This window comes from Rattus norvegicus, chromosome 4 (genome assembly GCF_021556685.1).
Source record: "Rattus norvegicus strain SHRSP/BbbUtx chromosome 4, alternate assembly SHRSP_T2T, whole genome shotgun sequence".
Lineage (NCBI taxonomy): Eukaryota > Metazoa > Chordata > Mammalia > Rodentia > Muridae > Rattus > Rattus norvegicus.
Window position 1 is genome coordinate 13,076,823 of NC_141537.1, and position 23,870 is coordinate 13,100,692.

The following is a 23,870-nucleotide window of genomic DNA, read 5'->3' on the forward strand; positions in this document are numbered from 1 at the left end:
CGTGAGAGACTTACAAGTATTCTGTCATACTAAGTCCCCCCTTTCCTGACCTATTGGCTAGAGGAAATTGATTTTTGTTAGTCTCTTGTTTGATCTATGCCCACGGATATTTATATACCTCTAGCCTTTCAGGTTCAAGTTTGGGAAAACAGAGGGGTTTACTGAAATTTTGTACTTTAAGGCAGGAATTCCCCTGCCTGTCTGCCTTCTTTCCTCCATAATCAAAGTCTGCTTATGTCTTTTTTTTTCTGTATGCAATGCTGTGGATTAATAGGGAAACACATTTATTCTGTCTTCCCAGAAATAGAAATGGCCAACATGCTATGAATGTATACTGTTTCCCTCATAAAAAAGGGGGGGGGTTTCTCATTTATGACTATGTTTTTAATTGGAATAGAATTACATCACTTCTCCACCCTTGCAGCCCCTCCCAGCTGCTGTCCTTCACACACACACACACACACACACACACACACACACACACACACACACACACTGGCCTCTCCCCTCTCAAGTTGATAACCTCTTTTTGTTTAATTTTATTGTTTCCTTAGCACGCTGTCTTAATGATCATCCACATTTTGGTGCCAATTAATTAACTGTTTCTTTGTTGTTAATTAGCTGATTCTATGACTTCTCTGTAATTTCAAGTTTTCTCTAAATGTCTTTCATTCCTCAGTCTGCTGCTGATGCCTCTCTCACAGATCACAGGTTGTTCTCAAGCCTGTTCCTTTTAGCTAAATCAAAATGACTACTGCCGTTGAAATTATTTGGCTGCTCCTGTTAACATTTTATTTCCCTTGATTTCCAAGACCAAATGTTTCCAGTGACAGCTCTTTCACCTTGTGCAAAATCCAGAAACTTTGAGGACCTCATTTTACTCACTATAAAACTGGGGTTGTAGCTTTTGATCTGTGCTTTTTAGGGCTGAACTGAGGTCCAACTAAAATCATATATATCTAATGAGCACCAATCGAAGTCAGGCTGTGAGTATTTAGCAGTGAGTAAAACATAAATTCAGGGACTCGGCCATACTCCACTGGCAGAGACCAGGAGAAATTGACAACCATAGGAAGAAGTAGGAACACACACACACACACACACACACACACACACACACACACACACACACACACACACATCCATGCCATGAGAACACTCAGAGACCTGAGAGCTGGGACAAGGCTTTGCAGAGGCATCAAGCCCCCTCTACAGACTGAGCAGGTCATCGATGGAACAATGGATGGGATGTGCTGCCCTCACTGAAGCACTAGAGGGAAGAACACCTTCCTCACAAAGCCAGTTTTTGTGCTACTCAGTGAACTGATGGCATTCCTTTCCAAAGCAATGTGTATGTGAGTAATCAAGTCCATTTTAGACTGGCCCCTGAAGGAAGAGAGAGTACAAGCTGTCCTTTCACTGTGTGGTTTCTGCTCTGTAACTGTCGAGCTTGGGGATGGAGCAGAATCGTTTCTACAGACTTTAATCCACGTACCTGAGGAGGCTTAGCTTTTACATTGCGAACGCATGCTTTCTGCAACTTTAACAGTAGTTCCATTAATTGTATTTGTTCATATTGAGTGAGTTCTTCTACCTTGATCATCATTTTTCACCATTTGCCTATCTCCTTCAATATATAATATACTTAATGTATATAGTAATTAACTGATTGTGATACGCGCAATGAGTTCATTTTTCCCCTTCTCAAACACCACTGCCATCCACAGTCTAACAATTTCTCTCGTGAAATGAAGCAACAACAACGCGGTTACTCTGCCTTCATCTCCGGGAGTTCGCGGCCAGCTCACCACCCTCCATCTCTACCAGCTCCAACTTTCCCCTCTCCACTTTCTCATTCCCTTTATGCTTCAAAGCCTGAAGACAACAAGGGTTGAACGTTGTAATTATCACCATTTGCTTTTAATTTGCTTTTCAGCATCAGGTATATGAAAGCCTTTCATTTCTGTAGCTCATTTGAATAGGCCAGCCTTTTGAGAAGTGCAGGCCTAGTACAATGTTCTCCTCTGTCCATGACTGAATATAATCATACAGTTAGGGGGCAAAAATTCCACTGGCTATATTGTCTCTATGGTTACATTTTCTTTTCTTTTTTTTTTTTTTTTTGAAGCTGAGGATCGAGCCCAGGGGCTTGCTTGCTAGGCAAGCGCTCTACCACTGAGCTAAATCCCCAACCCCGGTTTCATTTTCTAAATGCTGATTTTTGGGGCCCAGCACCATTTTTGACATAATTGACAATGTTGAAGAAAAATCCTCTGTGGTAAATATGAGTAGAATTTACATCCCGCTGCATCTTTTTATGTTTATATTTATGCCATTGTCACACAATAAAACAGAATTGTAGTGACTCAAGTTATTTATCTTGAGTTCTGGGCATTTTGTTAATGTCATACGAAAAAAGTTTCATCGGTTGGCTGCTGAGCATGGCATCAGACAGCTAAATCACCCGAAGGAGGAAGTGATATCATATTTATCAGAATAAGTTCTGAGCATACAGTATTCATATTCAACATTCATGACCCAGAATCAGCGATACACTTACCAGCCCTGCAGAGAATTTCCAATCAGGAGGGATTACCCTTGATTTTAACACCACTGATGGAATCCAAATGACTTTGATATTTTTGAGAAAATTTTCTATCAAAAATGCAATTAAACGTTCTGAGGATGAGCATATAAATGCAAAAACATTTATGCAAAAACCTAACATCAGACAGTAAAAACTGAAGCAAAGACTATGAAGAAAGTTTAAGCAAAAAGGATACAACCCTGAGAAGTTGTAACTGGTTATAAAGCTAAAGTGAATGCACAATTGACAATGATCCACCAAAACGGACACTGCTCTTCCATAGGTACGTGTGACAAGTAACTCCTTCCCTGGTCATCTGTCCCCTTAGCCACATTTCTCCATGACTGTCACCCGTGTGGTCATGGCAATTCCAATTCTACAGAAAGAAAGCAGCAGCTGTTCGGAGGTGAACAGTAAGTAAAGATGAAAAGAATATAAAATGGGCTCGTGACAGGAGATGAAAGGAATGGAGTCTAGTTGGTCTGGAGAGAAAAAAAAGACCAATGGTAAATGATTTGATTAATGTCTTCAAATGCAGGACGGACTGTGCAGGGGTGCTGACTGGTTATTGTCCATTCTCAGTCAGACAAACAAGACAAGAGCCAAACAGAAAGAAATGCGCATACGTGAGCGTTACAGACCTGTTGGGTGGACTTAAGCTGAAAACTGTAAATGTGATAATGGTTAAGAAATGAAGCAGGTTGGGGATTTAGCTCAGTGGTAAAGTGCTGCTTGCCTAGCAAGCACAAGGCCCTGGGTTCGGTCCCCAGCTCCGAAAAAAAAAAAAGAAAAAAAAGAAAAAAAAAGGAAAAAAAAAAGAAAGAAATGAAGCAGGATACACCAGAACATTGCTTTGTACCAATGAAAATGTTTCTTTTGTATCTTATAAAGTGAGTCGACACCATTTAGGAAACTTAAAAATGAAAGAGAGAAAGAAAGGAAGAAAGGAAGAAAGAGAGAAAGAAAGGAAGAAAGGAAGAAAGAGAGAAAGAAAGGAAGGAAGGAAGAAAGAAAGGGAGAAAGAAAGGAAGAAAGAAAGGGAGAAAGAAAGGAAGAAAGAAAGGAAGAAAGGTGAAAATGTACGTGTGTGTGGGGGGGGGTAGAGATATTTGTGTTGTCTATAGCTAATTCCACAAGTTAGAGTCATTTTTTCTGTGTTTTACACACACACACACACACACACACACACACACACACACACAGACAACAACTAGAATAGCTTATAAATGTTTTCAGTATTGGAACTTACAGCTGTTTCTGTGGTCGGAGTTCAGATGGCTTAGACAACACATACATGGACCCACACTTAACTGTCACGATTTCTATGCTCATCACTGATTTCCTTTCGCCTTTCTGCTTCCTTTAGAAGTGAAGCACCACACGGTGTTTTCTGACTCATTTAGGAAGAAACGTAATTCATTTTCAATCCCAAAACACAGGAGGATGAGAACAAGTTTTAGCCACTTCAGGTGTTAGCAAGCCGACTGCATCTCGCATCACTGCATAACGTAGAAAGCGATATACCGTGTGGCGGGCAGACTCACGCACAGTCTGTTGGACTTGAAGAGGTCAAAATTAATTTTTGATAGTCATAAGATCTCTTTTCGTTGGATTTTTAAAATTTGCATTCCAAATGCTATCCCCTTTCCCAGTTTCCTCTCTGGAAAACCTCTATCCCATCCCCCCTCCCTCTGCTTCTATGAGGGTGCTCCCCCATTGATGCCCGACAAGGCCATGGGTCCAAGGTGGCTGGAGCCATGGGTCACTTCACGTGTACTCTTAATTGCATATGTGAATAATGTTGGATAATTCGTGTCTATTTTCATGAAATCATTTTTATACATATCTTTAGGAAGCCATTTATTACCCCTTTGTCCAAATGCATTTACAGTCAGTGGACTACAATCTGTTCTGAAGTTTCTTTCAGCTAATTTGATTTCCAACAGACAACAATTGATCTAATTTATTTTTCAGAACCTAGTTAATATATCCAGAAAAAGACATTAGATCATCATGCACACACACAAACACACACGAACCAACTCTGGTAGATTCAACTGAATAGGAGAATATTAGCATGGTTTTAATAGAACATATTTTATTTAGGGGTTTATTTTTCTCCATTTTAAACTGGAACATGCCATATCTACATTTCCAACTTATTGTTATTTTTAACATGATTGAAATCCAGACTATCCCAGTTCAAGTGACTTTTGACTGTAGGGTACTTTATGAGGAACACAGGGAAGATCGGGTCTGAGACACACAGCCTTCCTAGATCCACACAAAAGAGCTATGAACGCTTGTGGGACACAGGTGCATCCCCAGCTCTTCAGTTCTTTATAAAAACACATGCAAAGGACGTAGTTAGGTGGAGCACCGGCTTTTATTAACATTTTATTTGCTCTTAACTTAAAAACTAAAAAGATTTACCTATAGCTTAAATTGTATTTGCAATTGTGCAGAACGCTAACAGCTCCCAAGTGACTGTAGCAATTCAGCTGACTGGTTTTGAAAGATTTGTCTGCCTTAATAGCTTTTAAAGTAGTAGAAAAAATGTTGAAAGGAAAGCAGCATTAAAGTAATGTGTGGTTTATCATATAGTAAGGAGTCTGTAAAAATATGCATACGATAACCAAGGAATAATATTTGAAATTCAAACAGATACAACAAACCTTGCAACTTATTCCTCCCTTTGTCTTTTCTTCAGTCAGTGTTTATTGAACATTTATTTGCACAAGGCACTGTAATGAGCTATGGGTTATGTTCAGGATGGAGATATGGAGATGAGGTAAGTTCAGGGTTGTAATGTAAACGTTCGCTGTAGACAGGCTGAGTTACCTAGACACAGAGAGGGATGGGGCAGGGTTACAGAACATCTCAGAGACAAGTGACCCTTGACAGATGACAAAACACTTGAAAGGTAAGTCAGGATATCACTTGTGGAGGAAGCTGTGAGACATTAAGGAAGGGCACAGATTGCATCTGAACACAAGTGAGGGCTGTCTCAAGAATTTTAGACCACGAGTGACCTGATTTGTGTTCAGGAAATTCGATCAGTCTTCTGTAGGAAGAGGAAGCGATAGAAATAGAAAAGATATGAGACAGAGGGTCAAGGGTGAGGTTAATTACAGTGGCCTAGGGGAGAAAAAAAGTTAGTAGTTCAGAGAAAAGGGAAGACAAAGAGAATGGATATAGACACCGTACCATCCAGGGGCAGCTTGCGTCTTGTAGGTATGGAAATCCCTCAGTAGTGAAGTTATTGCTATTTCTCTGTCTCTCTGCCCCACCTCCCCCACTTTCTTTCAGGATTATTTTCATGAAGGTGAAATGCTCACATTTCCAGATTTATGAATTAGAATAGCTGGCAATACTTGATAAAATTACGAACTAAGGCACAATTTTTTTTTCTTGGTTTGGTTTTGTGGTTTCTGTAACGTTGACCTTAGGGATACTGATAAAATCAGCAGGCTGATTAGACAGTCACCAAAACTCTCTGTCCTTCTCAAGTGTTTCTGAGACACAGAGATCTCAAAAGAGCTATAACACACTTTTAAAAAAAGGCTTATGAGGTTTCACCCCCATTTCCAATTCTTCTTGAACGGTTACAGCAATGTAATCAATAGTGACATATAGTCAGCACACACATTGATCCCTCCACCTACAGCCGCCAACGTTGTGAGTCAAGCTCTGTCTAATGCAAGCCGCTGCATGTGGGAAAATCAAAGTTGTAAAATACCTGTTTAATCTGCTGGCCTAATTTTATTTTTATTTTTAATTCTCACAGAATTTTCTTTATTGAGGAATAATGGAATCTTATGTGGGCATTTATCAAGGTCTACATCATTTGGGGATTAAGTGCAACTTTAACCGCATGCATTTTGTTAACTTCATAGAAATATGGATTAGATCATTAATTTAATGACTTAAACCTCCCACTAGAAGGAAACTAATGTAATAGATTATGCTAATTCATATTATAGTACTCACCAGGCCTCCTTGGGAAGGGAAAACACTGTAATTCATGACACAATATTCGTATACCAAAAGATGCCTTCATCTCTTCTTAAAGTCACTCTCCAAAGGCCCAGAGCAGGGGTCACTGAGGCGGACTAGGAGGGGGACGTTCCGGATGTTCTAAGGTCACTTTCTGGATAAGATCTCAGCTATTTCATTACAACCATAAACATTCCTTCCTCAGGAACAAATACTAAGTTCAAGCAACAAAATGTTGGCATAGTCTTAACGTTTGTACTTCAAAACACATTGTTTTCAGTCCTTCAATTTTACAGTAAAAATGGTTGCAGGATGAATAATGAAAGTGTAGCTCACTTGCAAATAAAAAAAGGCAAATATGGGTGAAGTTGTTTTTTCCTAACATTGCTCAACTAAGCTGATGGCAGAGTTAAGGCTGGATTCCTCATCTCTTGCTTCATTCAGGTATTTTGTTCATTATAAAGCAGATAGGATGACGTACTTGCCCTCTCCCATGAGAAAGAACAAGGTAAATTTGTGTATGTTTCTTTTTTTCTTTTTTTTAAATATTTTCTGCCAAGCCTCACTTTTATTGAGTTTAAACAAATAACTCTAGCTGGAGAATTTTCCATCTAAAACTTAGATTTATTATCTATTCCTCCCATGAAAATATTAGCTCTTTGTGGAAGAAAGTTCTTTGAATGTTTATAGAATTCTTTCTCAAAGGATGGGATGTATAAAGCTTTGTATTTTAAAATTTTTGCATTAATGTTCCAACTTGTAGCTTTGCATGGGCTGTGGACTGATTTTCTTCTTAAGAGGTGTCATTTCTGATCATGGTTATTACCAAGAGAAGAGAATGTCTCGTTAACCACTGCTCCTGTATACGAAGAGTGAAGTACATGAGTGAGGACTGAGATCCATTTCCAGCTCATTTGGGTTCTGGGGATCTACATTAGCCCTACCTCCATTCCTATGTTTTCTTCTATTCCCCAAACTAACCCTTTGGACCTCGGCTTCTCATGTTCTGCTTGTCAATCTATGACAGACTGGAACTCTTGTTTGTAACTTAGGAGTTTGTGGCCACAATGGACTCTGCAGTCTCTCCTTTAGTTTAGTGATGCTGGATCTCAGACTGAAGGGTAATCCTGGGATGTGGGTGCTGAAGGTTCCTGACCCTATGCTAGGCAATTTCTTTTAGAGGTCCCCACAGTTTGGCAGGGGTGGTTAGATATTTAAATTTCTGTTTGTAGTCTGCTTTCCTCTCCTTTCTTCTCTATTGGTGTGTGCAGGGATTCTGTAGGATGGTAACCATAGCAACAGCAGAACAAGAGAAATGAGATTTCACCCCACCCCCAAAATGCACATCATAGGCTGTTTACTAAAAGTGGCAGGTCCGCCAGCTCTCACAAAGGAAGACAAAGACATCTGATACAGCTTCCAGTTGGATTTATTATTATTCTATTCTTGCATTTGCTAACATAATACACTGGTTTATGTCTTTTGTTAATGATGTCTGAAAGGAAATTTTTTGGGGGGGTTAAAATCACTTTATTAAATAACTAGGAATACCTTTAAAATATGTATCTTCTCAAGCTATTTGTATGTATGCATGTAAGCAATTTTGTTTATGCGGAAAGTGTTCAAATGGATATTTTGTTTTGGGGGTTGAACCCTATGAACCATCAGTTCACTATCCCAGCATTTCAGCCTCCTTGCAAGTCACCTGTCACAATCCGGGACTTTAATGCAGAAACAGGTACTAGGGAGATTGGGAATGTGTGGGTAGGAATAAGGAGCAAAGGCAAAAGACACTGTTCTTCACTTTGACTATTTCATTTTATATTATATGAAGACAAGTGAAAACCAGTTGGTGCTCTGGTAGAATTTACAAGAGTTTAAATTAAGCTTTCTTTTCTCTCTCTTCATAAATGGTTTCCCTTCACAACCTATATGCTAGGTACAGGAAGAGTAGTCTTGCTAGCATCTGGTAACAATGAAATGCACTGTTAGAAAGTTTACCTAAGACAACCAAATTAAACCAATCCAGGCTAACAGTCAAACATAATTTTAGGGACCAGAAGGACTTTATTAAAATCCTGGGTTCTCTGTGTTATCACAGTTAATTACCTTATGAGAGAGAGAGAGAGAGAGAGAGAGAGAGAGAGAGAGAGAGAGAGAGAGAGAGAGCCATAACATGTATTCAGAACAAACTGGAGAGAAGGGATCAGAAGTACAAGGAGGTTCAGACATCTCCATGGAGGTTCACAGATCATTGAAACTCCACAGGACAGGGAAAAGTACAGAGGGAAATTTGAAAAACACTTGCAGTCTTAGTCTCTGCTTCTTGCTGTAGCTAGGTTGGTATGAGATAGTCCAGGCCATGGAATGTGGAATTGATAGGTTTTGGTTTGAGATTAAAGGAGGTACACATTGAAAACATTTAACAAGTAATGTATGTTAGTCATTGCTTCTGTGGTCAGTGACGTTTCACACAACGAGAAACTGTTCGTACCATTGAAAAGAGCAACAAAGGTTCTCCAGGTTCTGTGTTAATGGTGCTACCTAATAGGAATGCATTCAAAGATCCATAAGTAAGTAAAAGCATCCAAGCATCACAAAATAAGTCAATGTACATGTAAATGATGGAAAATTATCAATGAGATGTTTACATTATTGGTCTAGTATTAAGTATCCAATTGCACATTTTTCATGTGTCCTACATCTCTGTAGCTCCTTATTAGCAGTACAAGTCTATAACATGACATAAAGATATAAAACGCTAAGTCTCTGTTTTAGTGGCCCAGGAGACAGATAGTGAGAGTCTAAATCCAGACTGCAGTAGAGGAAGCAAGAACAAAAGAGAATTACTGCAGAAGTAAAATTGATAACACTGAGATGAACGGGGGGGAGGGTTTTACACACAAATGCTTCTGATTTCATGATGTGGGAGTAGAGGCCATCAGTAGCCCTGGGAACAAGCCAGGGTATGTATGTGTGTTAGTGAAGGGCTGGTTGACATTGGATTCAGTTGTGAAGTTCGGAAGAATCCCTGGGGGAAAAACAGTAAGCAGAACCAATGAGAGAGACACTTAGGTGAGGAGTTTATCACAGGCAGAGACACTAGCTCTGATGCCGTTTGACACTTCAGGGAAGGACCCATGAGGACAAAGAGAAAACACCAAGGATAACCTACACTTGGAGGTTGAAGGAGATAAAAAAGATGGAGAAAAAAAACAGTGAAAGAAACAGAACCACGTGTTTGGGAGGGGTCACAGTTTATAGAAAGAGAGGGATAAGAGAAATTCTTTAAAAGTTAATTAACCACCTCTAGAATTCCAGGGTGTCACGCTAACTAAATATGACAAGATAAAAAAAAATCTACGTAGAGACCCAGGTATACCATTCCTGGGCATATACCCAAAGGATGCGCTATCCAATCACAAGAAGACTTGCTTCACTATGTTCTTAGCAGCTTTATTCACAATAGCCAGAAACTCGAAACAACCTACATATTCCTCAGCCAAAAAGCAGATAAAGAAAATGTGGTACATCTACACAATGGAGTACTACTCAGCTGTTAAAAACAATGACGTCACGAAATTTGCAGGCAAATGGATTGAACCAGAAAAGATCATACTGGGTGAGGTAACTGAGGCCCAGAAAGACATGCATGCTATGCACCCAAAAGCCTTAAAGTTACAGGATAACCATGCTATGACCCACAGACCCAGAGTAACAAGGAGGGCTCAAGGGGAGATTCTGGAATCCACTGAGAGGTTGCAATAGAATAGACATTGGGAATGAATAGAGGGAGGGGACTGGGTTGGGAAGGGGATGGGATGGTAGCAGGAGGGATCAGGACAGGGTAGGATTGAGGGAGAGTATTGGAGAGACAGTTGGAATGGGAAAACATTTCTGGGATGAGACAGAAACCTAGGGCAATGGAAATTCCCAGGCATCTATGGGAGTGACCCTAGCTAAGACTCCTAGCAATGGGGGATATGGGCTTAAAACAGCCATCTCCTCCAGTGACCAGGCAAGACTTCCAGTGGAGGGATTGGGACACCAATGTAACCACACCCACAACCTTCCACCCACAATTTGTCCTGCCTGCAAGACATGAAGGGGTAAATAGGAAGCAAAACTTGAAGGAATGACTGGTCCAGCTTGAGACCCATGCTATGAGGAGCCCACCCCGTCTCTGTTAATGACACTCTGCTATACTTGCAGAAAGGGCCTTGCATAACTGTCATCTGAGAGGCTTCACTCAGCAACTGATGGAAGCAGATGCAGAGACCCGCAGCTAAACATTAGGCAGAGTTCAGGGAGAGGGAGAGAAAGGATTGAAGGAGCTAGAGAGGTCCAAGACACCACAAGAAAAACTAGAGAATCAACTAACCATAGGCCCAAAGAGGCTCACAGAGACTCAACTGACAACCAAATAATCCATGGGATGGACCTAGGCAGTCTGCACATATGTAATAGATGTGCAGCTGGGCCTTCATGTGGAGCTCCTAAGAGTGAGAGAGCAGGGGCGGTTTCTGACTCTGCTGCCTGCCTTTGGAACCCTTTCCCCTAAATGGGCTGCTGCCTCACAGAACCTCAATTGGAGAAGATGCAGATGTCCAGTGTTATTGCAACTTGCTATGCCAAGGTTGGCTGATATCCATGGGAGGACTCCTTTTGTTCTGAATAAAAAGGGAGGAAGGGTGGATGAGGAGAGAGGAAAGGGGCAAAAGGGAGGAACAGGGTGGAGAGGAGGAAAAGGAAGCTTTGATCTAGATGAGAATAAATAATGAATGAAAATGTAGTAAGCAGTATACAATTACTATTCTTTAGAAACTTAAATTAATAAGGATATAATGTGGTTTTGTTGTGATTTAAAGAGAAAGTTCCAGGACCTGAGAGATTTGTTTCCACTGCTTCTGTAAAGATTCAGGAGGGGAATCGGGTGGAACAGGAGGGGTGTGTGAGGGATGGTGCTGCGTGACTGAAAGCCCTGGAACAACAGTGATAACTCAGGTCAATGGTGCAATGAGAAGAAACAAAGGGAACGTGTGCATCCTCTTTTTAGGCAGGGGAGAGAGAGAGAGAGAGAGAGAGAGAGAGAGAGAGAGAGAGAGAGAGAGAGAGAGAGAGAGAGAGAGAGAGAGAGAACGAGAATACAGATATTCTAAGTTGGAAACAAGAAATCTTAGCATTCTTATATTTAGTAGGCATAGTAGTTACAAATGAATGTGGGAACAGAAGAGATTTTTTTGTAGAATTTACATAAAAATTCTGAATACGCCTTGAATATTTATTATTATACAGTATTTATTAGGCTCTCCTGTGCAAGGCTCCAGATGGCAGCATAGCGAACAGAACAGTTAGGATACATGAGACAAAAGTAGACTTGTCTAGTGCTGCTGGACAGGGTACCTGCATGGATTCAGCCTGACACAGGGTCTAAACCTAGACCCCCAATCACACTCTAAATGAGTCCATTTGAGATGACCGACTAGAAATTAAACCTCTCTCCCTAAAACTACTCGGTAAGAAAGTTAAGGGAGAGTCTCTTCCTTGGAGCAAAAAAAACGAAAGGACATTAAAGGACATTCCGGGAGGAGACCCGGAATGGGGCAGACCTAGGAGCAGTTGGAAGGGTGGGTAAGAAGAACTCTAAAATGCATTGTGTGCATGCGTGCATTATAGTTATATTAATTCTTTGAGAATTTTACAGACCATGTTTACCCTCCCTCCCCCAACTCTTCCCAGGTCTACCCCCTTTCCCTTTCCACCGAACTTTGTGTATCTTTGCCTCCCTGTTTCCAATCAAGGCCAATTTTTGCTGCCCAAATATTCTTGGATGTGTGGCTTCCCACTGGCACACGGTTGAGAAACATAAACTTGTAAGTGAGGAAAAAAAGAGGGCCAGTATCTGACCACAAAAGTGACCCAAATCAAGAAATCTGATTCTTTTTTTTAACTAACTTCTTAAAAATAGGAAAAGGGGAACACTCATTTCATGAAATATCAAAAAATCTCAATTTACGAAAGCATTGTTATTCAAGCAATTCTCTAGTCCTTATCCACTGATGAGAAATTATCCTAGAGCGGAGACTCTTTGAACAATTTTAAAATAAACTAACCATTAGTAAAGTGTGCATATTCCACAAGGGAGAAACAGTCAGCCCTAATTCTCCACACAGACTTTCTAACACTGGTATATGAATGAATGAACATGCATACATGTATATGGTGTGTGCACATATGAACGCACACATATACATGCACACATGTACATGGTGTGCAGTCACATGAATACATACAAACATCTTCTTGAAATGGAAGCCTACTTTTTTATGACTGTTCAGTGATAATATTTGTGATAAATGTGTGATGGGATGAATCCAAGGGAACATAAGACCAACTATAATTGTATATATATATCTATTTCTGTGTTGATTCTGTGTAGTTTGGATAGAAATTCTTATAATATAGATATCTTAAATGTTTAATTCAAAGAATACAGGGGCATATAGAAGATCCCTACACTGGAAATCAATTTCTAATGTAAAGGGTTACAACTCTGTACTTTGGAATTTATTTTGTGAGCACTCCTCCTGCCCCGTTGCCTAGGAGTTACAGCAAGAAGCAGGATAGGAGGAGACCCCAGTGGATCTGTGCAGTGGATCCTCACCTACTGTGATCTGATATGCACTTCAGGGTCTAGCACTCCCTTGATATTTCCCTACTCACCGTGAGACGACGAGAGGGATATTGCTTTGGTGCTCAGACCCCAACAGCATCTATAATTGTGGTTTTTTTTAACGTGAAAAATGACTTGGCATGTCACCAAAGGTGATGGAGTTGGCTCTTGAGTTCTAACAGTAAACAAAGGAACACAGAAAGTAGGTGAGCGTGGGACTTCAGTTAGAATCTGTCATGGTGAGGGCACAGCATGCCTCCATGATGCAGCTCCCCACTGTTGATCAGAAGTGACCAGCCCCCACTTTGTTTCCCCCAAACTGTGCATTCCTTAGGAAAATAAAGTGATGACAAAATTCTCGCTCTCCTCACTGCTGACGTGACGTATGAACCGGGTGTCAGGACAGAAGTAAGTAAGACTGTGTGATCTATCAGGAACTCTAAGTGATCCCAGATTCATAGATTATGTAGTGTCTATGCCTTCTGGGCTCTGGAGCCTGCTTTTCTGGACCTGAGCACCCCCAGGGGTAAACCTAGTTATATATTATCACTGGATTAATCTAATACTGGAGATAGCTTTCTCATGCCCTTGGATTGGATTTGCTAACATTCTGCTAAGAATTTTTGTAGATAGTATGTTCATTGAGAATTTGTTCATTATCTATGAACAAGATCTATACTCATTAGATTTTTTTTCTCTCTCTCCCTCTCTTCCTCCCTCCCTCTCTGTCTCTCTCCCTTTCTCTTTCTCTGTCTCTCTCTCTCCCTCTCTCCCTCTCTCTGTGTCTCTTTCCCTCACTCTGTCTCTCTCTGTTTCTCTGTCTCTCTCTCCCTCTTTCTCTCTATTATATATAATATATAATGTATATGTATGTATACATACATATATAATTTTGCACTTTTATTAGATTCATTACCTATATATGTGTATATATTTATATTGATGCATGTATCTATATAAACGTATCTATAGAATTGTATAAAATACTGGATTTCTTTTTTTTTATTATTAACTTGAGTATTTCTTATATACATTTCGAGTGTTATTCCCTTTCCCGGTATCTGGGCAAACATCCCCCTCCCCCCTCCCCTTCCTTATGGGTGTTCCCCTCCCAACCCTCCCCCCATTGCCGCCCTCCCCCCATAGTCTAGTTCACTGGGGGTTCAGTCTTAGCAGGACCCAGGGCTTCCCCTTCCACTGGTGCTCTTACTAGGATATTCATTGCTACCTATGAGGTCAGAGTCCAGGGTCAGTCCATGTATAGTCTTTAGGTAGTGGCTTAGTCCCTGGAAGCTCTGGTTGCTTGGCATTGTTGTTCATAAGGGGTCTCGAGCCCCTTCAAGCTCTTCCAGTTCTTTCTCTGATTCCTTCAACGGGGGTCCTATTCTCAGTTCAGTGGTTTGCTGCTGGCATTCGCCTCTGAATTTGCTGTATTCTGGCTGTGTCTCTCAGGAGCAATCTACATCCGGCTCCTGTCGGTCTGCACTTCTTTGCTTCATCCATCTTGTCTAATTGGGTGGCTGTATATATATGGGCCACATGTGGGGCAGACTCTGAATGGGTGTTCCTTCAGTCTCTGTTTTAATCTTTGCCTCTCTCTTCCCTGCCAAGGGTATTCTTGTTCCCCTTTTAAAGAAGGAGTGAAGCATTCACATTTTGATCATCCATCTTGAGTTTCATTTGTTCTAGGCATCTAGGGTAATTCAAGCATTTGGGCTAATAGCCACTTATTAATGAGTGCATACCATGTATGTCTTTCTGTGATTGGGTTAGCTCACTCAGGATGATGTTTTCCAGTTCCAACCATTTGCCTACGAATTTCATAAAGTCGTTGTTTTTGATAGCTGAGTAATATTCCATTGTGTAGATGTACCACATTTTCTGTATCCATTCCTCTGTTGAAGGGCATCTGGGTTCTTTCCAGCTTCTGGCTATTATAAATAAGGCTGCAATGAACATAGTGGAGCACGTGTCTTTTTTATATGTTGGGGCATCTTTTGGGTATATGCCCAAGAGAGGTATAGCTGGATCCTCAGGCAGTTCAATGTCCAATTTTCTGAGGATCCTCCAGACTGATTTCCAGAATGGTTGTACCAGTTTGCAATCCCACCAACAATGGAGGAGTGTTCCTCTTCCTCCACATCCTCGCCAGCATCTGTTGTCCCCTGAGTTTTTGATCTTAGCCATTCTCACTGGTGTGAGGTGAAATCTCAGGGTTGTTTTGATTTGCATTTCCCTTATGACTAAAGATGTTGAACATTTCTTTAGGTGTTTCTCAGTCATTCGGCATTCCTCAGCTGTGAATTCTTTGTTTAGCTCTGAACCCCATTTTTTAATAGGGTTATTTGTTTCCCTGCGGTCTAACTTCTTGAGTTCTTTGTATATTTTGGATATAAGGCCTCTATCTGTTGTAGGATTGGTAAAGATCTTTTCCCAATCTGTTGGTTGCCGTTTTGTCCTAACCACAGTGTCCTTTGCCTTACAGAAGCTTTGCAGTTTTATGAGATCCCATTTGTCGATTCTTGATCTTAGAGCATAAGCCATTGGTGTTTTGTTTAGGAAATTTTTTCCAGTGCCCATGTGTTCCAGATGCTTCCCTAGTTTTTCTTCTATTAGTTTGAGTGTGTCTGGTTTGATGTGGAGGTCCTTGATCCACTTGGACTTAAGCTTTCTACAGGGTGACAAGCATGGATCAATCTGCATTCTTCTACATGTTGACCTCCAGTTGAACCAGCACCATTTGCTGAAAATGCTATCTTTTTTCCATTGGATGGTTTTGGCTCCTTTGTCAAAAATCAAGTGACCATAGGTGTGTGGGTTCATTTCTGGGTCTTCAATTCTATTCCATTGGTCTATCTGTCTGTCTCTGTACCAATACCATGCAGTTTTTATCACTATTGCTCTGTAATACTGCTTGAGTTCAGGGATAGTGATTCCCCCTGAAGTCCTTTTATTGTTGAGGATAGCTTTAGCTATCCTGGGTTTTTTTGTTATTCCAGATGAATTTGCAAATTGTTCTGTCTAACTCTTTGAAGAATTGGATTGGTATTTTGATGGGGATTGCATTGAATCTGTACATTGCTTTTGGTAAAATGGTCATTTTTACTATATTAATCCTGCCAATCCATGAGCTTGGGAGATCTTTCCATCTTCTGAGGTCTTCTTCAATTTCCTTCTTCAGTGTCTTGAAGTTCTTATTGTACAGATTTTTACTTGCTTTGTTAAAGTCACACCGAGGTACTTTATATTATTTGGGTCTATTATGAAGGGTGTCGTTTCCCTAATTTCTTTCTCGGCTTGTTTCTCTTTTGTATAGAGGAAGGCAACTGATTTATTTGAGTTAATTTTATACCCCGCCACTTTGCTGAAGTTGTTTATCAGCTTTAGTAGTTCTCTGGTGGAACTTTTGGGATCACTTAAATATACTATCATATCATCTGCAAATAGTGATATTTTGACTTCTTCTTTTCCGATCTGTATCCCCTTGACCTCCTTTTGTTGTCTGATTGCTCTGGCTAGAACTTCAAGAACTATATTGAATAAGTAGGGAGAGAGTGGGCAGCCTTGTCTAGTCCCTGATTTTAGTGGGATTGCTTCAAGTTTCTCTCCATTTAGTTTAATGTTAGCAACTGGTTTGCTGTATATGGCTTTTACTATGTTCAGGTATGGGCCTTGAATTCCTATTCTTTCCAGGACTTTTATCATGAAGGGGTGTTGAATTTTGTCAAATGCTTTCTCAGCGTCTAATGAAATGATCATGTGGTTTTGTTCTTTCAGTTTGTTTATATAGTGGATCACGTTGATGGTTTTCCGTATATTAAACCATCCCTGCATGCCTGGGATGAAGCCTACTTGGTCATGGTGGATGATTGTTTTGATGTGCTCTTGGATTCGATTTGCCAGAATTTTGTTGAGTATTTTTGCGTCGATATTCTTAAGGGAAATTGGTCTGAAGTTCTCTTTCTTTGTTGTGTCTTTGTGTGGTTTAGGTATAAGAGTAATTGTGGCTTCGTAGAAGGTATTCGGTAGTGATCCATCTGTTTCAATTTTGTGGAATAGTTTGGATAATATTGGTATGAGGTCTTCTATGAAGGTTTGATAGAATTCTGCACTAAACCCGTCTGGACCTTGGCTCTTTTTGGTTGGGAGATCTTTAATGACTGCTTCTATTTCCTTAGGAGTTATGGGGTTGTTTAACTGGTTTATCTGTTCCTGATTTAACTTCGGTACCTGGTATCTGTCTAGGAAATTGTCCATTTCCTGAAGATTGTCAAGTTTTGTTGAATATAGGTTTTTATAGTAAGATCTGATGATTTTTTGAATTTCCTCTGAATCTGTTGTTATGTCTCCCTTTTCATTTCTGATTTTGTTAATTTGGACGCACTCTCTGTGTCCTCTCGTTAGTCTGGCTAAGGGTTTATCTATCTTGTTGATTTTCTCAAAGAACCAACTTTTGGTTCTGTTGATTCTTTCTATGGTTCTTTTTGTTTCTACTTGGTTGATTTCCGCTCTGAGTTTGATTATTTCCTGCCTTCTACTCCTCCTGGGTGTATTTACTTCTTTTTGTTCTAGAGCTTTTAGGTGTGCTGTCAAGCTGCTGACATATGCTCTTTCCTGTTTCTTTCTGCAGGCACTCAGCGCTATGAGTTTTCCTCTTAGCACAGCTTTCATTGTGTCCCATAAGTTTGGGTATGTTGTACCTTCATTTTCATTAAATTCTAAAAAGTTTTTAATTTCTTTCTTTATTTCTTCCTTGACCAGGTTATCATTGAGTAGAGCATTGTTCAATTTCCAAGTACATGTGGGCATTCTTCCTTGATTGTTATTGAAGACCAGTTTTAGGCTGTGGTGGTCCAATAGCACGCATGGGATTATTTCTATCTTTCTGTACCTGTTGAGGCCCGTTTTTTGACCAATTATATGGTCAATTTTGGAGAAAGTACCATGAGGAGCTGAGAAGAAGGTATATCCTTTTGCTTTAGGATAGAACGTTCTATAAATATCCGTTAAGTCCATTTGGCTCATGACTTCTCTTAGTCTGTCTACGTCTCTGTTTAATTTCTGTTTCCATGATCTGTCAATTGATGAGAGTGGGGTGTTGAAATCTCCCACTATTATTGTGTGAGGTGCAATGTGTGTTTTGAGCTTGAGTAAGGTTTCTTTTACATATGTAGGTGCCCTTGTATTTGGGGCATAGATATTTAGGATTGAGAGTTCATCTTGGTGGATTTTTCCTTTGATGAATATGAAGTGTCCTTCCTTATCTTTTTGGATGACTTTTAATTGAAAATTGATTTTATTTGATATTAGAATGGCTACTCCAGCTTGCTTCTTCTGACCACTTGCTTGGAAAATTGTTTTCCAGCCTTTCACTCTGAGGTAATGTCTGTCTTTGTCTCTGAGGTGTGTTTCCTGTAGTCCTCAGAATGCAGGGTCCTCGTTGCGTATCTAGTTTGTTAATCTATGTCTTTTTATTGGGGAGTTGAGGCCATTGATGTAGAGAGATATTAAGGAATAGTGATTATTGCTTCCCGTTATATTCATATTTAGATGTGAGGTTATGTTTGTGTGCTTTCATTCTCTTTGTTTTGTTGCCAAGACGATTAGTTTCTTGCTTCTTCTAGGGTATAGCTTGCCTCCTTATGTTGGGCTTTACCATTTATTATCCTTTGTAGTGCTGGATTTGTAGAAAGATATTGTGTAAATTTGGTTTTGTCATGGAATATCTTGGTTTCTCCATCTATGTTAATTGAGAGTTTTGCAGGATACAGTAACCTGGGCTGGCATTTGTGTTCTCTTAGGGTCTGTATGACATCAGTCCAGGATCTTCTGGCCTTCATAGTTTCTGGCGAGAAGTCTGGTGTGATTCTGATAGGTCTGCCTTTATATGTTACTTGACCTTTTTCCCTTACTGCTTTTAATATTCTTTCTTTATTTTGTGCGTTTGATGTTTTGACTATTATGTGACGGGAGGTGTTTCTTTTCTGGTCCAATCTATTTGGAGTTCTGTAGGCTTCTTGTATGCCTATGGGTATCTCTTTTTTTAGATTAGGGAAGTTTTCTTCTATGATTTTGTTGAAGATATTTACTGGTCCTTTGAGCTGGGAGTCTTCACTCTCTTCTATACCTATTATCCTTAGGTTTGATCTTCTCATTGAGTCCTGGATTTCCTGTATGTTTTGGACCAGTAGCTTTTTCTGCTTTACATTATCTTTGACAGTTGAGTCAATGATTTCTATGGAATCTTCCGCTCCTGAGATTCTCTCTTCCATCTCTTGTATTCTGTTGGTGAAGCTTGTATCTACAGCTCCTTGTCTCTTCTTTTGGTTTTCTATATTCAGGGTTGTTTCCATGTGTTCTTTCTTGATTGCTTCTATTTCCATTTTTAATTCCTTCAACTGTTTGATTGTGTTTTCCTGGAATTCTTTCAGGGATTTTTGCGATTCCTCTCTGTAGGCTTCTACTTGTTTATTAATGTTTTCCTGTGTTTCCCTAAGGGAGTTCTTCACGTCTTTCTTGAAGTCCTCCAGCATCATGATCAAATATGATTTTGAAACTAGATCTTGCCTTTCTGGTGTGTTTGGATATTCCATGTTTGTTTTGGTGGGAGAATTGGGCTCCGATGATGCCATGTAGTCTTGGTTTTTGTTGCTTGGGTTCCTGCACTTGCCTCTCGCCATCAGATTATCTCTAGTGTTACTTTGTTCTGCTATTTCTGACAGTGGCTAGACTGTCCTATAAGCCTGTGTGTCAGGAGTGCTGTAGACCTGTTTTCCTCTCTTTCAGTCAGTTATGGGGACAGAGTGTTCTGCTTTCGGGCGTGTAGTTTTTCCTCTCTACAGGTCTTCAGCTGTTCCTGTGGGCCTGTGTCTTGAGTTCACCAGGCAGCTTTCTTACAGCAGAAAAGTTGGTCTTACCTGTGGTCCCGAGGCTCAAGTTCGCTCGTGGGGTGCTGCCCACGGGCTCTCTGCAGCAGCAGCAACCAGGAAGACCTGTGCCGCCCCTTTCGGGAGCTTCAGTGCACCAGGGTTCCAGATGGCCTTTGGTGTTTTCCTCTGGTGTCCGAGATGTGTGTGCAGAGAGCAGTCTCTTCTGGTTTCCCAGGCTTGTCTGCCTCTCTGAAGGTTTAGCTCTCCCTCCCACGGGATTTGGGTGCAGAGAACTGTTTATCCGGTCTGTTTCCTTCAGGTTCCAGCGGTGTCTCAGGCAGGGGTCCTGCCGCTCCTGGGCCCTCCCCCACGGGAGCCCAGAGGCCTTATACAGTTTCCTCTTGGGCCAGGGATGTGGGCAGGGGTGGGCAGTGTTGGTGGTCTCTTCCGCTCTGCAGCCTCAGGAATGCCCACCTGACCAGGCGGTGAGGTCTCTTTCCCACGGGGTCTGGGAGCAGAGCTAGATTTTTTTTAATCTAGTGCTTTATTTGTTGTGTCCTTGTTGAGCTTCAGTAGGAAGATAATAGCTAAACAAGAAAGAGGATAATCTAATAAAAAGAATCCAGACTGATTGAAGGTGAAAAGTGGAATTACTGGTAAAACTCCAGAAACTACTTGGAAATTAAATACATGACTGTATCATAAGGCCACGATGATAAGGCAGGCATAGAACTCTAGCTGGGGGGCCCTTCTGGTTCTCATGCGGTCCTCATGGGTGTTGGCATGTACAAGCATGTTCCTTCATGGACAACTACAGCAGACCTTCAGTGGACCACCACTAGAGAGGTATGGACTGGGGAGGCTTACAGTGGCAGCTGTGAGAGGGAAAGAAAGTGACATAGCTGCTTATCAAGTCACGTGGAAAAAACATTAGCTTATCCCCTCCCTGAGCATGCTTGTCTTTATATTGCCCCGTGAACCTAAAGGACATAGCTCCTAGATTTGGGGTGATTGGGGGCATATTGCCAGTCTTGTTACTGTTTGCAGCCACGAATGGTCTTCAATGGGTCAGCATCTATTTCAGAACCTAGAGTTGGGTAACCTGGGTTTACCCCACCTCAAAAGGAGTATTGAAAGAGCTCAAGATTAATAGCTTGGGCCATGTCCTGTCCTTCTGGTAACATGTACATTAACATATTAAATAAATGCATACCTGGGTACCTTAAGTGTTGGAAGAACAGAGGTCATTTATGTATTTAAACATAAATATAAAACAGGCATATGGCTTCCTTTCACTCTTTCCTGAGCTATATACACAGTATATGCAATAGGAATTCTCAGGACTCTGCAAATTCAAATGCAGCACCCCTACTTAGAAAATAGTTGAGATGCAGTAAATCAGTTAACTAGGCAGATGCTCCGTGAGTGCGTGTTATTGCTTCACAGGCTGAGTGGTCGTGAATACTGCCCTGCCTACCACACTGATCCCCTGTGCTTAAAAAATGAAACAAGACAACAACAATGCCCCCCCTTCTAAAATCTCAGATCAGGCTTTCTTTCCCTGTCTTCCCATTCATTCTTTGTGCCAGATCTGATCTCACAGTGCTGATGGACTTTATCGCCTGCTGAGGACCGTATCAAGTGCTCAGTTCTCTCAATGGAGACGCCACTGCAGGTGTGTCTCCCCCATACCACACTACTTCCTGACCTCCACTGCTCTCCATTGAGATACTCTAGCTTCTGGGTATCCAGACCTCTCATGATCATGTGTGATTTCTCAAGGAGGGCAGGGAAGAATAGATATAATTCGAGTACGGTGCCTTTAATTTCCTAGGCTCTGGAGATGGTGTGAAGGGAAAAGGGAATTGCATAACTATAGCCCTAGCAAAGAAGCATCCTGGATTATAACTGCAGTGCACCAGACGAAAAGCAATGTGACTGCCTTGTTGGCCTTTTCATCTCAAACAGCTTATTGCTCCCTAAGGTAAACGGAACCCATGAAAAGAGAGTTGCTCCCTAAGGACCAACAATGAGTTTTGATATATTCATGGTTTTATATATAACTCAGCCTTAGCACTTCCCTTGGAAGTGCACCCAAAAGTGCACTTTTGGGAGCAGGGGGTAAAACTGGGAAGAAAAACTTCCAAAATATTTGTAAGCATCTTTCAAATCAATCAAGCTTACTCATGAGTTGCACAGAGGAACTGGAAAGGATCCAAGTGCAGCTCTCTATGACAAGAACTCAGCTTGGGGGGGGGCAGTAGCACTGAGGAAGACACATTTCCCGATGCTAAAAGCTCAGTTTGCAACAGTGGAGGTGGGGATGGCTGTAGGCTGACTACTTTAATCCCAAAACCAGAGAGGAACTGGACATGTGTTTCACAGTCTCCATACTTACAGGAAGCACCATGCTTTGGTGGCAGTTAAGAAAAGGCAGCGTCGAGTGTGTAAATGCATGGTGTACAGAAATGATTACATGCCTAAAATACTCAGCATTTTACAAAAACATAAATATTTCAAAATGTGTCAAAACTACATTCTGTTTACTTTTACATCACTGTTTAAAAAATAAAATTAATAAAAATAAATACTTTAAAAAGCTTATAGGAGATCTATTTGAAAATCCCACTCTTTAGTTGAGACAGTAAAGGAAATTACAACTGATATTAAAATTTATGGAATGGTTAGAGTTCCATACTGATATAAATCGTCATACTTATTTATATCTCTCCTGTTTAAGCTCAGCACCCCAAACGGTTGGCTCATCAACAATTAATTTATCATCATTCATTGCAGAGAATTTTTTCCCATCTCAGTTTGAGAAGAACAGAGCATCTAAGGGATGCACTAAGAGATGTGTAAGGGACACTGACTGATACTGTAGAACAAATCAGGAGCAAGAGTGACAAGAAGTGACTGGGTCCTACACCTTGATCGATTGCTGCAGTTGTACCCAACTTTAAAGAGTTAATCACATTGGAAACATTTTTACAGAATCTGTTGGCTGCCATCTATTTTGGAGTCAGTACCTCAATTCTTGAATCACTCTCAACTCTGCAAAACTGGGGTCCTGAGCGGCCCTGCCCAAGAGTATGTATTTAATGAGGAGCCAAAGTTCACCAACAAACACATTTCCAATAATTGCATGTGTGTAGATGATGACCACCATTCTGTAAACTAAACCCAGATGCCGACTTGCCCTCATGGAGGCTTAGGGTGAGTGCAGTTTCCAAGCTCTTCTCTCCTTCTTAGACTGGACCACAGCCAGCCTGCGAGCTGCCAGTCTAGAGGCGGAACACCTGCAGTGGGTAAATGTGACATATGGCGCACTGTGGCTTGCCAGTTGCCTTTTGGATTCTAAATCTGTTCAATGTTCATGAAATGTAAGCAACTGCTGCTTTGAAATGGGAGGAGGAGGAGGAGGAAGAGGAGGAAGAGGAGGAAGAAGAGGAAGAGGAGGAGAAGGGGGGAAGAGGAAGAGGAGGAGGAGGGGGAGGAGGAAGAGGAGGGAGAGGAGGAGGAGCAGGAGGAAGAGGAAGAAGAGGAGGAGCAGGAGGAGAAGGCAGGGAGAAAAACAACAGGAGCAGGCACAGACAGTGTCTTCTTTTAGCTCTGTTGGTGACAAATGCCTGAGTCACTGACTACTATGAACACTAAAAGATGGTGATCACAAGGACTATACACCAAGGTCCTGAAGACAGACTCAGAGAAGAGCCTTCCCAACTCCTTCATGGATGGAACAACT

The 23,870-nt window shown here is 41.0% G+C and overlaps 1 protein-coding gene and 2 long non-coding RNA genes across 5 annotated transcripts in view; 1 reads left to right on the forward strand and 2 right to left on the reverse strand.

Annotated features, from left to right (window-relative positions):
- The window catches only part of LOC147994688 (uncharacterized), a 49,852-nt gene extending 43,176 nt beyond the window's left edge, over positions 1-6,676 (reverse strand). The window contains exons 1-2 of the long non-coding RNA XR_015686310.1: positions 6,578-6,676; positions 3,837-4,146 (exon numbers count right to left, since the gene is read on the reverse strand). This is a non-coding gene — a long non-coding RNA (uncharacterized LOC147994688). The remainder of the gene's footprint in view (positions 1-3,836; positions 4,147-6,577) is intronic.
- Positions 1-23,870, reverse strand: part of Lhfpl3 (LHFPL tetraspan subfamily member 3) — a 540,637-nt gene that overhangs the window by 360,585 nt on the left and 156,182 nt on the right.
- The window catches only part of LOC148006229 (uncharacterized), a 28,598-nt gene continuing 10,472 nt past the window's right edge, over positions 5,745-23,870 (forward strand). The window contains exon 1 of the long non-coding RNA XR_015686313.1: positions 5,745-5,821. This is a non-coding gene — a long non-coding RNA (uncharacterized LOC148006229). The remainder of the gene's footprint in view (positions 5,822-23,870) is intronic.